At 40.6% G+C, this 16,152-nt stretch overlaps 1 long non-coding RNA gene across 2 annotated transcripts in view; it reads right to left on the bottom strand.

Annotated features, from left to right (window-relative positions):
* Positions 1–16,152, bottom strand: part of LOC143816743 (uncharacterized) — a 40,503-nt gene that overhangs the window by 22,713 nt on the left and 1,638 nt on the right. The window contains exons 2-3 of one of the 2 annotated variants that reach the window (XR_013223996.1): positions 8,042–8,101; positions 2,923–3,075 (exon numbers count right to left, since the gene is read on the bottom strand). This is a non-coding gene — a long non-coding RNA (uncharacterized LOC143816743). The remainder of the gene's footprint in view (positions 1–2,922; positions 3,076–8,041; positions 8,102–16,152) is intronic. The other variant, XR_013223995.1, reaches the window with a different exon arrangement.

Here is a 16,152-nt window from a genome sequence, read left to right as displayed (position 1 = left end):
AAAGACTAACTAAATGTTTGCTGTTATTTTTCACATGTTGTGGTTCTCTCGATTGCAAAAAAATTGGTGGGGTCCAGATCCTATGACCCCCTCGGTCACTCAAAAACATCCTGAGCTTTCTACTCCGATCTGTGTGCATTACATTTGAGCAATTGGTGAGGGTCTCAGACCCCCAAAAGTCTACTTAAGAGAACAACAATATATATAAAAAAATAATAGCAAATGTTTAGTTACTTTTTAAGCACCAAGCCCTGTGCCTCAATACAGTGTGCAACCACCAAGATTGTGCCTCCATTGTGAGACTGCAATGGCTATCTAGTTGTCTCATGCTACGTAGACACATGTTCCAGTTAACCTTTGCAGTGTCCAAGTGACTGCATCATCCATTAGTGGGGTACTGAGCTAAGGGTCATAGGCCACATATCTAAAACTGATGCTCGTACAAATAACCCAGGTTGCAGCTCTGTGGAGTTAATATTAATATGGAAAATCTTGCTGCTGGAGACACAGTGTCAATTCTAATATTTCCAAGAGAGCCAATGTAGAGAAGCCTACCCATTGTACTTAGTGGGTATATATTGGTTTTAATGGATGCCTGTGTACGGTCGCAATGAATAATAAAGGAGGTGCCCAAATGGTGGTACCCTACCTTTTCAGCACACCAAACATTAATAGGATCAATAATGGGTTGTCTTGGATAAAGCCCTTTAATAAATGTCATATTGCTTTAGGCATAATGGGGACAGTTCTTTTACCAGAATCCTAAATATTTAGCAGCCTTATCGTATTTTTTATTAAATGACTGCTCTGTCTGGCATGATATCTAATCTTTCTCTCAATTCTGATTTCAAGAAAGTATCTTAAAGTCTAGAGGTGGACGCAGATAAGAAAAACGTTCACTGCCGCTGAGATAACATCAGGTGTCATTGGAAAGGATGAGTAATATAACTGAATGGCGATAAGGTCAATATAGCTCTGTCACTGCACATGCACTATATGGACAAAAGTACCGGGACACCTACACGAGCCTATATGACCTTCTATTATAAAGCCATAGACATTAATACGGACTTGATCCCTTTGCAGCTATAACAGCTTCCACTTTTCTGTGAAGACTTTCTACAAGATTTTAGAGATGTCTGTAAGAATTTTTGCCCATTCATCCAAAAGAGAATTTGGGAGGTCAGACACTGATGTTGGAGGAGAAGCCAGGCTCACAATCTCTATTCTAGTGCAACCCAAAGGTGTTGGGGTTGAGTGAGTTCAGGGCTAAGTGCAGCCAGTCAAGTTCTTCCACACCAAACTCACCCAACTATGTCTTTATGCACCTTGCTTTGTGCGGTTGGGCACAGTGATACTAAAACAGAAAAAGACGTTCCACAAAAGATGGAATCTACAATTGTTCAAAATGTCTTGTGGTGCAGTGTTGGGATTTCTCTTCACTGGAACTAAAAGGCCCAAGGCCAACCCCTGAGAAACAAGCCCACAGCATTATTTCTCCTCCACCAAACTTTATATTGGCAATGGGCAATCAGGCAAGTAACGTTCTCCTGGCATTCACCAAACCCAGACTCATCCATCAGATTCCAGTTAGAAACATGGACATGTGGTGGCATGGCAGCTTTTGTGCTGATGTTAATACCTGAGGAGGTCTGGACTCTGCAGTTATGGAGTCAGCAGAACGTTGGTGACTTTTATGCACTATGCGCTACAGCATTCGGTAACTTTATGTAGTCTACCTACACTTTGTGAGTTTCTGTAGTTCCGAAATGCCTTCACTTTTCAATAATACTGCTCCAAGGTGATGGGGGAACATCTAGGATCAAAGAAAGGTCATAAACTTACTTATTACACTGGTGGCTCCAATTACAGAACCACGCATGTCAGTGAACTGTTTGTGTCACATGCTAGTAAAGGCAGACAGAATTATGGGGGGCAGATGTTATACACGGTGGTAATGGGAGTGAATGAAATAATAGATTCAGTGATTAGGAGGTGTGTCCCAATACTTTTCTCCTTTTAGCATATGTAATATGTATACTTGAATGGTGTGGATATTATAGGATATGGTCAGAGAAAATGCTATGATTATAGTCAAGTACTAAACAAATAGTCAAATAAGCATGCAAGAAAATCCACAAGCCCAAAATTGTGAGAAAGTTGAAGGTAAAAGCTTAAAGGGGTTATCTAGTTTCCCCTTTTCCTCATAGATTGTAAGCTTGCGAGCAGGGCCCTCATTCCTCCTGGTAACTGTTTTGAACTGTGATTTCTGTTATGCTGTAATGTCTATTGTCTGTACAAGTCCCCTCTATAAGTTGTAAAGCGCTGCGGAATATGTTGGCGCTATATAAATAAAAATTATTATTATATATTATTATCTAAAGACAAAAGTTTTTTGTTTTCATTGGTTTGCAAATATAAGTTAATTAGGGTTACAAATATATTGTAGCTATGAAAGCTGCACTTAGAGCAGGTTCCACAGTTCCAGAACCTCCAATTACACAGTTTTGACACAAGAGAGAGTTTCTTGCCTCTCCTCGTATTGGTACATGACTAGTGATGGGATAAATTAGGCTGGTCGTCTGACTTATTTCAATAGCTGGGCCTGGTTTAGATGTTGTGTAATGGCTTCCCTTCTACTGACAGAGAAAAAGTTGGCCAAGTTAGAAAGCCAAGGGTTCCCCATTCATTAATGCTGGCTATATTTCATTCTTTATGCAAATATACATGTAGCAATAGCTAAAATAGCCAACTTTAACAGACCTAAATATATCTAAGGACATTTTAATATACAGTAGGTAGAAAAAAATGTTTAGCTTTTAGACCCCATAAGGCAACAGTTTAGCTCACTTAAAAAGTCTATAGTTCACCACAGATTGCCATCTTCCCAAATTCCCCCATAAAGAAGGAAGAATACGATACCTACTGTAGGGGTCCTTATAACAGGGGTAGAATGGATTGGACCAACATCCATCCTGGCTTCCAATGAGAGACAGCAGACGAGTGATACAAATGGTTCCCGGATAAGCAATGTATCCGCTATATGGCAGTCAGCGTTTCACACAGAGGTTTTACCTGCAAACAGCTTAAAATTAATACATCGGAAATAAAATTCCAAAGGCATATCTTATGTAAAATTATGTGATGTCTTCGGTCATCTGAAATATTCACCTGCTGTATTACATGGCACTCAAATTAATGTCCTTTACACTGGGTATGCACTTCTTGCAATCTTCTTTATGTGACAACCAATATGATTTCCAATAATGCTTATAAAGGGCATCCTCAAGCATCTCTAGTCTTCTAGATGGTAAATATGCCTAGCACCCCAGTTAAATTGAAGAAATGCATATTCCTTTTTTTATTCTATTGCTATTCTATTGCCATCTGTTTGCAGAAAAGGTAATAAATAACTAATATAGAAGTCATTAACAGTTCCTCAGGGGTGATACTTTATCTCAGACTCATTATTGGCTAATCATGAGTCTGGGAAAGATAAAGTACCACCCCTGAGGAAGTGATAATGAATTCTATATTAGTTATTTATTACCTTTTCTACAAACAGATAGTTATAGAATTTGGGGTAGCTTGGCAGAAGAGGTGAGCGTATATTTACAAGGGATTTTCAGAGGCATTGTATTTTAAGACTAGGACATGGTATCCATTATAGATGTTTTTAAGTGAAAACATTTCAGTCACTGGCTACAGGAGAAAGAGATATTTAACAGTTGGGGATTAAGGCTTTTGTCAGAAAGATCAATTTTACAGAGAGCAAATGACAGAACAATGAGAAGGACAAGTAAAAGCTGATATGAAGTAAAGCCGTATGGGTTACACTCTTGTGAAATGTAAAGCACTTGATTTCTAGCACATGCTGCACTTGATCAAAACTGGATATCACGAGTCTTCACTTATTTAAAAAAAAGGGGTGTGGACACTTGATTTACAACACTTTCAGATTTTTTTTACTTGTTCAGTAGTGTGCATGCATTGCCTTTGCCAAAATGTTTGAGCTATGTTAAGTTTACAGAATACCTGGGCAAAGTATCACCCAGCGGTCACATCACTCCCTTTGAATATCCCTGTCCGGCCTACCAAAAAGACAAAATTCAAATATAATGCACAGCAATGCTGGGGTATTTTTCGGATGTAGTCTGCACCTGACCAGAGTAGTTGCATAGACTTGACCCTTAGACGCAGGTTAGATGCATGTTGCACGCTGAGTGCAGCTGCCTGTTGCACCTTGTAGAGGGCGCGCCTTTCTCCAGGCATGCCTGACAGGAGAAGCACCTGCATGTTGCACCTTGCAGTGGGCAGGCCTGTCTCCCGGCATGCCTCACGGGAGATGCACATGCCTGTTGCACCTTGCAGTGGGCACGCCTGTCTCCCGACATGCCTCACAAGAGAAGCACCTGCCTGTTGCACCTTGCAGTGGGCACGCCTGTCTCCCGGCATGCCTCACCGAAGATGCACCTGCTGTTGCACCTTGCAGTGGGCAGGCCTGTCTCCTGGCATGCCTCACAGGAGATGCACCTGTCTGTTGCACCTTGCAGTGGGCAAGCCTGTCTCCCGACATGCCTCACAAGAGAAGCACCTGCCTGTTGCACCTTGCAGTGGGCACGCCTGTCTCCCGGCATGCCTCACCGAAGATGCACCTGCTGTTGCACCTTGCAGTGGGCACGCCTGTCTCCTGGCAAAACTAACAGGAGAAGCACCTGCCTGTTGCACCTTACAGTGGGCACGCCTGTCTTCCGGCATGCCTCATGGGAGAAGCACCTGCCTGTTGCACCTTGCAGTGGGCACGCCTGTCTCCCAGCGCACCTAACAGGAGAAGCACCTGCCTTTTACACCTTGCAGTGGGCACACCTGTCTCCTAGCACACCTAACAGGAGAAGCACCTGCCTGTTGCACCTTTTCCGTTGGACATGACTGTCTCCCGGCATGCCCCACAGAAAAGCACCTGCATGTTGCACCTTGCAGTGGGCACACCTGTCTCCCAGCATGCCTCACAGGAGATGCACCTGCCTGTTGCACCTTTTCCGTTGGACATGCCTTTCTCCCGGCATGCCTCACAGAAAAAGTACCTGCCTGTTGCACCTTGCAGTGGGCACACTTGTCTCACAGCATGTCTCACAGGAAAAGCACCTGCCTGTTGCACCTTTCAGTGGGCACATCTGTCTCCCGGAATGCCTCACAGGGGAAGCAACTGCCTTTTTCATCTTGCAGTGGGCACACCTGTCTCCCGTGATGCCTCACAGGAGAAGCACCTGCCTGTTGCACCTTGCAGTGGGCACACCTGTCTCCCACCACGCTTCACGGGAGGAAGACCTGCCTGTTGCACCTTGCAATGGGCATGCCTGTCTCCCAGCATGCCTCACAGGGGAAGCACCTGCATGTTGCACCTTGCAGTGAGCACACCTGTCTCCCAGCATGCCTCACAGGGGAAGCACCTGCATGTTGCACCTTGTAGTGGGCACGCCTGTCTCCCGTGATGCCTCACAGGAAAAGCACCTGCCTGTTGCACCTTGCAGTGGGCACGCCTGTCTCCCGGCATGCCTCACAGGAGAAGCACCTGCCTGTTGCACCTTGCATTGGTCACACCTGACTCCTGTTATGCCTCACAGGAAAAACATCTGGCTGCTGCACCTTGCAGTGGGCACGCCTGTCTCCCGGTATATATCTTTTCTGCACATTGGCTTCTGCAGTATGAAAATATCAAAATAAGCAGCAAATCTTCTTCCACTGCTCCAGCGATGAGTCTTGTTTGTTTACTGGTTGCAGCCGTGATATTAGGACTACAGTCCACGTAACCGCTGCAGCCAATCACTGTGCCCAACGACTATGGTTTGCATTATAGGTAACATATTGATTAGCTACTATTGCAAGTCCATCATGTTACAGCAAAGTTCATTATAACATGTATGATAACCAGTAGTAACTAATCAAAACCATATAATTTACTACTTTTTTTAAAAATTTAAAAATTGAGCATGAGCATATGTTAGTGAAAGTGCAATGCATAGGTGCGCATTCACTCTGTGGACATTAACTACCAAGCCCACTTTGTTATCTACATGTACTATTACTATTTATTTACTTACTACTGGGTATTTTCTCATTTTATTTTTATCTTTGGTTCTACTTTTTATAAAAGTGATAAAACTAACCCTTTCCTGAATGGGCGATTTTCTATTTTTGTGCTTTCATTTTTTTTTCCTTGTCTTCTTCTTGGAGCCATAAGTTTGTTATTATTTTTGTCGATATAACCATATGAGGGTTTGATTTTTGTGGGACGAGTTGTAGTTTTGAATAGTAACATGCATTTTACCATTCATTGTACTGGAAAACAGGAAAAAAAAAGTCCAAGTGCAGTGAAATTGCAAAAAGAAACAAAAAAGCAATTCCCAAATTGTTTTTGGGGGGTTTGTTTTTACGGTATATGTTGGTTGGAAAAAATGACTTGTTAACATGACTATGATTCTCCAGCTTAGAACATTTACACTGATACCAAAATATATTGGGGTTATTTTTTTTCTTTCTAAATGGTGAAAAAATGTTTGGATGGAAATTCATTCAAATTTTGCTTGTGGCACCATTTTTTGGGGAGGCTATAAATATTTTCATTTTTCGGTCAATGTAGCTGGTTGAGAGCTTCATTTTTTTGTATTGTAAGCTAAGGTTTTCACTGATACTATTTTAGGTAGGTGTAACATTTAGATTCTTATTATATTTTTTCTTTTTTTGCTGGATTGCCCGAACTTAAAAATTGCAATTCTGGTATTTTTTTTTCTCATTATGGCATTTACCGATCAAGCTAATTTATATTTTGATAGATCAGACTTTTCTGTACATGTGTATTTTTTTATATTTAATGGGAGAAAATGTGATGATTAGGTCTTTTATTTTGTTTTATATTTTGAAAAACATTTTTTCTTTACTTAATTTTAGTCCCCATAGGGAAGTTGAACCTGTAATCATCAGATCGCTTGTGCAATACATGATATTGCAGTATAGAGTAAAAATTGTGATATAATACAAACACCAGTCACAAACTAGTTTTCATAAGGGCACTGTCATGGAAAGTCGCAAGGGCCTTCAGTGGACCCCCAGCTGTCATATAAACCCATCAGCACCCAGCGATTGTGTCACATGGGTGGGCTCAATGGGTGTCTAGAATGGCGCTCACCCAAGACCACCCTCTGTAAATGCCGCTGTCAGGGAATTATAGCAGCAATTAAGTGCTTAGCAGCAAACAGAGCTCAGCTCCGCTCACTGCTTTATGACTTAATAGTACGTTATATATTGGGAAGGGGTTTCTATAGAGCAGAATTTAGTTCAGCAGATTGGGTTGGCCCTTCACAATGGTCCCAACTTCACATGTAGCCCCCTGGGTAAAATTAGTTGCACACCTCTGGAGTTAAAATAAACGTTACTCTAGTCTTTATAACCGACCTCAACATATTTACATATTATGTTTATATCTGTATATTATTATTATGTTTATATCTCTATATACCTTGCAGTCTGCAGCATTGAGAACAACACTCGCAAGACTGATTTTGCTTTGGGATCTCTATGGTATTCTACAGGTGAATTTCTTTTTACTTAAATCCTGAACATACATTAAGAAATTGCAATTAACTTCTGAACATAACACTTTTTACTAAACTTCTGAATATAAAAAAATAAATAAATTAGAAAACCGGCTTGTATTGTTTACTTGGGAGCGGAAACAGAGACTTTGCATGAGAAAAGTTTCAAGAATATTTCTAGAATGTATTTTTACATGAAGATTTCTCCATTAGGGGGCACTATTTTATGGCTGTGAATAGATATTGTAAGTAGGATATAGCATGGAGCTTACAAAATACAATATGGGCCCAGATTGGACCAAGGAGTAGATGGACAAGGCAGCCATTGAGGAGGAGGAAGCATTGCATGGACTACAAAATCCCTGCCGTTAAATTGCCTTGGATATCTCATTTGTACTTAGTCCGAGCAGTTGATGTGGTGCCGGTATCTGGGATATACAAGTGCTTACCTTCAGTATGACAGGATGAAATATGCGAATGATTATCCTGCAGACATCTATGATGATGACCTTAAAAGACCAAGGGGGAACATATTAGGAAAACCTGCCCAGCGTAGAAAGAGAACCTCTCAAACCTTTGTGATATACCATCAATTTCTATGAGTGCCATTGTATTGATCTGTATAACACAGATCCATCATATGGATCTATAAAGAGCCCTTGTCATGGTTTAAAGGGATATTCACAGAGAAGCGAGGGTGGCTGGTAACATCATGTCTTATATAGAGTGTGTTATCCATTAGATGTTTGGAAACGTAGCATCACCGGTTCTGCTCATCTCCAAATACCAAATTGAACAGAGCCAAATTACCCCTTTAAGATGACATGCACATTTTATTAAACGGATTGTCCCATAACCAACACTTATGCATAGGATACATAAGATATGAATTCTGGGGGTCCAACTGCTGATAAGCCCCTTTTTCTCACTGTAAGAGTATAGCTGTAGTGAGCATGTGTGCTTATGATTCCTATGACTGAATATAACAGTGGTTGCACATGCTCACTTCCACTTCATTCACACAGGATAATTTGGGCCACTTCTTCTTGTGATTGATGAGGGTCCCTACAGTCAGAACCCCAGTGATCATACATTTATCACTTATTCTATGGATATTGGATAAATGTGTTTTTATTTATAGGACAACCCCTTTAATGATGGTCATCCTGACGATTTCCCTTGGTCAAGCCGAGCAGAAGATTTAGTTGATGAGCTTGGTATCTAATGTACAGTGTATCCGTAAAGTCATGGTGCACTTTTGACCAGTCACTGGAAAGCAACAAAAAACGATATAAATGTGAGCTCTGCTCCAAATAAAAGAAAAACTCTCCTAGTTTCATACCTATTCAGTGCAGTTTGATGTGGGCTCCATTTGTTGCCCTACATACATTCAAACGATAGTGAAGTTCTTGCCACACACGGGTAAGGTCGACTGGTTTAACAGAGTGACGTCTGTGATTCTCTGTTTTAAGTGATTAATGTCGTTGATACGTTCAATGTACACATGTTGCTTCACATAAGGCTGGTTTCACACTTGCATTGGGCAGAGCTGCGGAGGGCTGCGTAGTTCCTCCATTAAGCTCTACCCACTGCCGCACCTCTTCCATTCAGCTCCGCCTATGTCGGCATGCGTCCTGCATACCTATCTTTAACATTAGGTACGCAGGCCATGCGAATGTATGCGGATGCCTCCACATGCGTTGTTTTGACTCTGCGCCGAACTTCGTCGAACGCAACATTGCATTGCATTTTGTTGCAGTTGGTGCAGCGTCAAAAAGACGCATGCGGAGGCATCTGCATACATTCCCATGGCCTGCGTACCCAATGTTAAAGATAGGTACGCAGGATGCATGCCGACGTAGGCGGAGCTGAATGGAAGAGGTGCGGCAGTGGGCGGGGCTTATTGGAGTAACTGCGCAGCCCTCCGCAGCTCTGCCCAACACAAGTGTGAAACCAGCCTAACCCCAAAAGTAAAAGTCTAAAGGTGTCAAATCCAGGAATTGTGGTGGCCATGGCTTGACAGAACCCCGGCCTATCCACCGTCAGGGGAATGTTCTATCCAGAAACTCATGAACAATGGTGGCGTAGTGTGGAGGAGCGCCGTCCTGATGAAAGATGACACCTTCTGGAAATTGTGGCACTGCATACAATTCCAACATGTCAAGATACGTGTTTGCTGTCACAGACCGCTCCGCGAAAAAAAAAATGGGCCTATCACCTTATCATGCATCGGCCACACCACACATTCACTTTTGGGGTGTTACGTTCGTACTCAACGTAGGCATGAGGATGTTCAGCAGCCCATATTCAGACGTTATGGCGATGAACATGTCCACAGATATGCAAGGTTGCCCAATCTCTAAATACAATCTTCTGCAAAAATCTTGCATCATTGTCGATCTCATGAAGCATATCTGTAGCATACGCGCATCATTTTGGTCTATCTGACGGTTTGATAGCGTGCAACAGCCGCAATTTGTACCCCATAGATTTTTTAGGGCTCCTTAGATAGCTATCCGGTATAGCCTCTACAGACTCGTCACTGACTGATGGACTACCAGAACGGGGTTTCTCCACCAAACTGCCGGTTTCCTTCAACTGCTTATCCCACCGAGTAATGTTATTCCTATGTGGTGGCGCTTTGTTATAAACGCACCGATATTCACGTAGCACTTTGGTCACGGATTCGAATTTAGCGAGCCATAGAACACACTGAATTTTCCTCTGTACCGTCCACATCTCACCTGGCATGGAAAACCACACAGCTGGCATAAGCTTGTGGTTGCATGATGTCACAGACCTGGCAGTGTATTAATCAGAGTTCAGTTTATCAGGGGTTAATCTGACTGGGGTCTCAGCAACAGCTTAAATGATTTTGTGTTGTTTGATTGGTTCTTGTTATCTCTCCTCATGAACAGGTCTGATATGATTGGGCCAGAGAAAAGGCGCCAAAATGTAAACTATAAATAGAGCTTGTGACTGGTCAATAGTGCTCCATGACTTTAAGGACACACTGTATACGACTCACTTTACTGTAACACCCTGGTCTGGCAAAGTGATTAAAAAAAACAAAACAAAGTCCTATACATAAGTAACAATGTCATATACAGTGGGTACAGAAAGTATTCAAACCCCTTTAAATTTTTCACTCTGTTTCATTGCAGCCATTTGGTAAATTCAAAAAAGTTCATTTTTTTCTCATTAATGTACACTCTGCACCCCATCTTGACTGAAAAAAACAGAAATGTAGTAATTTTTGCAAATTTATTAAAAAAGAAAAACTGAACTATCACATTGTCATAAGTATTCAGATCCTTTGCTCAGTCACTCATATTTAAGTCACATGCTGTCCATTTCCATGTGATCCTCCTTGAGATGGTCCTACTCCTTCATTGAAGTCCAGCTGTGTTTAATTAAACTGATAGGACTTGATTTGGAAAGGCACACACCTGTCTATATAAGACCACACAGTGCATGTCAGACCAAATGAGAATCATGAGGTCAAAGGAACTGGTCAAGGAGCTCAGAGGCAGAATCGTGGCAAGGCACAGATCTGGCCAAGTTTACAAAAGAATTTCTGCAGTACTCAACGTTCCTAAGAGTAAAGTGGCCTCCATAATCCTTAAATGGAAGAAGTTTGGGACCACACAGCCTGCACCTGGCTGTCCAGCCAAACTGAGCAATCATGGGAGAAGAGCCTTGGTGAGAGAGGTAAAGACGAACTCCAAGGTCACTGTGGCTAAGTTCCAGAGATGCACTAGGGAGATGGGAAAAAGTTCCACAAAATCAACTATCACTGCAGCCCCCCACCAGATGGACCTTTATGGAAGAGTGGCCCAAAAGAAGCCTCTCCTCAGTGCAAGATATATGAAAGCCCGCATAGAGTTTGCTAAAAAACACATGAAGGACTCCCAGACTATAAGAAATAAGATTCTCTGGTCTGATGAGACGAAGATAGATGTTTTTGGTGATAATTCTAAGCGGTAAGTGTGGAGAAAACCAGGCACTGCTCATCACCTGCCCAATACAATCCCAACAGTGAAACATGGTGGTGGCAGGATCATGCTATGGGGTGTTTTTCAGCTGCAGGAACAGGATGACTGGTTGTCATTGAAGGAAACATGAATGAGGCCAAGTACAGAGATATCCTGGATGAAAACCTCTTCCAGAGTGCTCTGGACCTCAGACTTGGCAGAAGGTTCACCTTTCAACAAGACAATGACCCTAAGCACACAGCTAAAATAACAAAGGAGTGGCTTCAGAACAACTCTGTGACCATTCTTGACTGGCCCAGCCAGAGCCCTGACCTAAACCCAATTGAGCATCTCTGGAGAGACCTGAAAATGGCTGTCCACCAACGTTCACCATCCAACCTGACGGAACTGGAGAGGATCTGCAAGGAGGAATGGCAGAGGATCCCCAAATCCAGGTGTGAAGAACTTGTTGCATCATTCCCAAGAAGACTCATGGCTGTACTAGCTCAAAGGGGTGCTTTTACTCAACACTGAGCCAAGGGTCTGAATACTTATGACCATGTGATATATCAGATTTTCTTTTTTAATAAATTTGCAAAAATTTCTACATTTCTGTCTTTTTTCAGGCAAGATGGGGTGCAGAGTGTACATTAATGAGAAAAAAATGAACTTTTTTGAATTTACCAAATGGCTGCAATGAAACAGAGTGAAAAATTGAAAGGGGTCGGAATACTTTCCGTAGCCACTGTATACTGTATATATTGGGATGATACAATGTGGCACATGACAAACTCAGCTCTGCTACATCTATATTAGTCTGGCACCATGCTAATAATCACCTGGGCTGATAAAAGGCTACGTCCTATGCATGGAGGAGTGGGTGATGTTGGATGTACTCTTAGAAGTCGCCCCGCCATACAGAATAATCCAGATTCCATGCAGCAGCGGGTCTTCTGCCTAAATACTATCATAGCATCCCTTCCCTGCCTCTCAATAGAGCAGCGGTCTCCTCCGGAGGCCCGGTAATGTTTAATGCTTTGTAAATGTAACTTCATGATAGACCTCTAAACTGCCCCCCATAATGCCATCTCTCTGTATCCCCCCCACCATTCACTCTGGAAGACAATCACTTTTAGGCAAACCATCCCATTTCCCATGACAGTCTAAGAAAATGCAGCGCTTTAGCTGAACTTTCCACAAGCCCACCCCTGGGCTCAGTGACCCTAAAATAAGAACCCGCATGAGCGTAGGAAAGCATTACTTGGACGCTCTGCTACATTGAACCTTAGTGTCAGATGTTACAACTGCATTAGTAAATAATTACAGTATCAGGGGGCTTGGTGGGTTTAATAATAAAAATAAAGCAATTTTCAGAAAATAAGTCTATCAGCCCCGGAGGTTTTTTTTGGGGGGGATGGTGGAGGGGGTGTCAGTATGAGAACGAGGGATCATGTGATGAGGCTTCTCCCTAGGGTAGCAGGCAGGGCTGTGAGAAGCAATTTCAGTGTCCAGAATAGAATCATTGAATGGTTTAGGTGGGCTCCTCGCTCTGTGTGTCGCTTTATGGCTGATCTCGGCACAAGAGATTTCTACCTGCTGGCTTGTTTTAAAAAAAAAAAATGTTAGAAAAGCAGATCCACTACTAAGTTTCTGCTGCCTCATACTGGGCAAGTAATGTCTATTTCTCCAAGACACCACCTCTGAGCTGGAGTCTCCACAATTAGCTTTACCTATTAGTGACCATCTCCATACAAGCTGTACATAATGTCTAAAAAGGATATGCTAATAATAATATGTATTTTATTTTTTCTCACTTATATAGCACCATTAATTCCACAGTGCTGCACAGACATCATCATCACTGTCCCCGATGGGGCTCACAATCTACTATTCCCTATCAGTATGTGTTTGGAGTGTGGGAGGAAACCGGAGAACCCGGAGGCAACCCACGCAAACACGGGGAGAACATACAAACTCCTTGCAGATGTTGTCCTTGGTGGGATTTGAACCCAGGATCCCAGCGCTGCAAAGCAACAGTGCTAACCACTGAGCCACCGTGATGACTGTATAGCAATAATAATTTAAATGGATTTTAATCCAATGTATCCGTAAATTACAATATTGGGACACGTGTCCAGTTACAAATGACAAAATATATAAAGATAAAATAATGACTATTATAATTTATCGGCAACATTTTGTACTTTATTTCAAAACAAAATATGTGCTTTGTATTCGCCAGTTTGTTATTGCTCCAAATATATAGCCAAAACACGTCCATATCCAATAATGGGTCCGACGTATGACAGTAAAGGGTGATGTTCTAAACCATACATGCCAGGGATGTACTTGTGTAATCATCTAGATTTCCTGGTGCAGCTTTTCTAGTCATCAACCATAAATTGAGGACAGTGGTAAAATTATACAGGATATGTGACCCGAGTAGACTTATTCTTCCAAGCTAGATAATAATGTACTTACGTACAACAGGCTAGATCTATTGTAAAAATCCTGCTGAGTATTAAAAAAACTTATAGCAAAATGACTAATTGACACATTCTATACTCCTCCAATACAAGAAATACAAACTCCCCTTTAAATGAATTTTACTCCCCCATGTGCCTAAGAATCCCTCATCGCCGACGCTCTGGCACTTTATATTGACACTGATGTGTTTTATTGCAGTTAATGACACCAGGCGGCTTCTCATATTAATTATCTTTGTGTTTAAATAAACTATGTAATCTTCTTCTCTACTACACCATTAAGATGATTGCCCCTATTCAATTAAAAATTAGACTGAGCCCCCAAGCCAACTTTTGTTTTAGATAAAAATGTAACTCTTCACATACAGGATATATACTGTATATATATATATATAGATATATATATCTATATATGTAGATATAAATATATATATATATATATATATCTATGGATAGATAGATAGATAGATAGATAGATAGATAGATAGATAGATAGATAGATAGATAGATAGATAGATATAGATAGATGCATATGAACACAAACATACATATCCCCAGTATACATATGCATAGATAACTATATATATATATATATATATATATATATATATATATATATATATATATATATATATATATATACACACACACACATACACACACAATTGGGCTTGTATATTTATAGGTAATGGGTAACATATAGTGCTGCGGAATATGTTGGCGCTATATAAATAAAGTTATTATTATTATTTTTTTATTATTATTATTATTATATAGTTTGGATGGTCCATGGATCAGACAGGAGTCTGGACAACAGGGGCGGCCTCTCACATATTTGCCAAAAGCAAGGCTGTGTTTACACCAGTGGAACACACATACAGTAAATACAATAAATAAATAAATATAAATATATATATATATATATATATATATATATATATATATACATACACACACACACACACACACACACTGTTCCTAAATGGATACCATTCATTTCTATAGGATGCAGGCCAATTCAAATATGTTTGAAACAATTAATCATGACCTCTATCTGCCATGATTGGCATTTACCTTTTCATTTGTATGAGAAAAAAAAAAAAGAGCTTATGGATATACTTGGTATGTCACTTAATTGTTTAAATTAATTAGAAAATGGGAAATAAAACTTCAGTTTCTGGGAAGAAAAAAATTCAAATCACTATTAATATACCAATTTGATTTTATCTTTTAGATTAATAAGGCATAACAATACAAACAAATGCTATTGCCCTAAAATAATAAATATGATACAGGTATTTGTTAACCCTCTTCCTTTAGAAAAAAAAAACTCATCTGCTTAGAGGTCTTTATTTATAATTTTAAAAAAACCTTGTTAGTGCTATCTATACTTATATTTTGCTTTGTTTTTAATTTTCTTTTTTTCTTTACAATAATTATTTTATATATGTTTTGGGCAAATTTGCTTCTATTATCAGTACTCAAAAATACTAATGCTTTTGATCCTGAAATATATATATATTGTTAGAACAGTTTCCTGATTTTACAGAAATGAATGTGATCTGTCAATGGATCTTTTAGTTTATAAACAGGAAGGAAAAAAAAGACTAAATTAAATAAAAATCAGCATTTTTATTTATCCAACAAGACAGGTGTTTATAGATTAGATAGATAGATAGATAGATAGATAGATAGATAGATAGATAGATAGATAGATAGATAGATAGATAGATCGATCTTACTGTGTGGCTTTAGTGCTTGGATAGTGTATATTGTTTGTGGACTTTGTGGCTGGCTTTTTAGCAGACACAATGGAATAATAGTATTTCATCTACATGTCAATGTGCTGTTAAGCAGGCAGGATTAGGAGCAGTTCTCACTGTTGTCCAACATACATCATCCCTAGCAGAAATCCCGTCTCTACAGCAGAGTACTGCCTTCTGGCTGCATCTGTAATATCAACTGCTATATTACATATGACATAGCCGCAGGAATGCCACACCAGTGTGCACTGTGCCACCTACTACACCGCCAGGCAGCTGGAGTTATTACTGCTCATCCTGCAAGAAACAGACACCTCACTGCAGCCACATCAGATTG

The sequence above is a fragment of the Ranitomeya variabilis genome, chromosome 1, assembly GCF_051348905.1.
Source record: "Ranitomeya variabilis isolate aRanVar5 chromosome 1, aRanVar5.hap1, whole genome shotgun sequence".
Taxonomy (NCBI): Eukaryota; Metazoa; Chordata; class Amphibia; order Anura; family Dendrobatidae; genus Ranitomeya; species Ranitomeya variabilis.
Note: the sequence above shows the minus strand (reverse complement) of the source record. Positions and strands in the feature narration are given on the sequence as shown.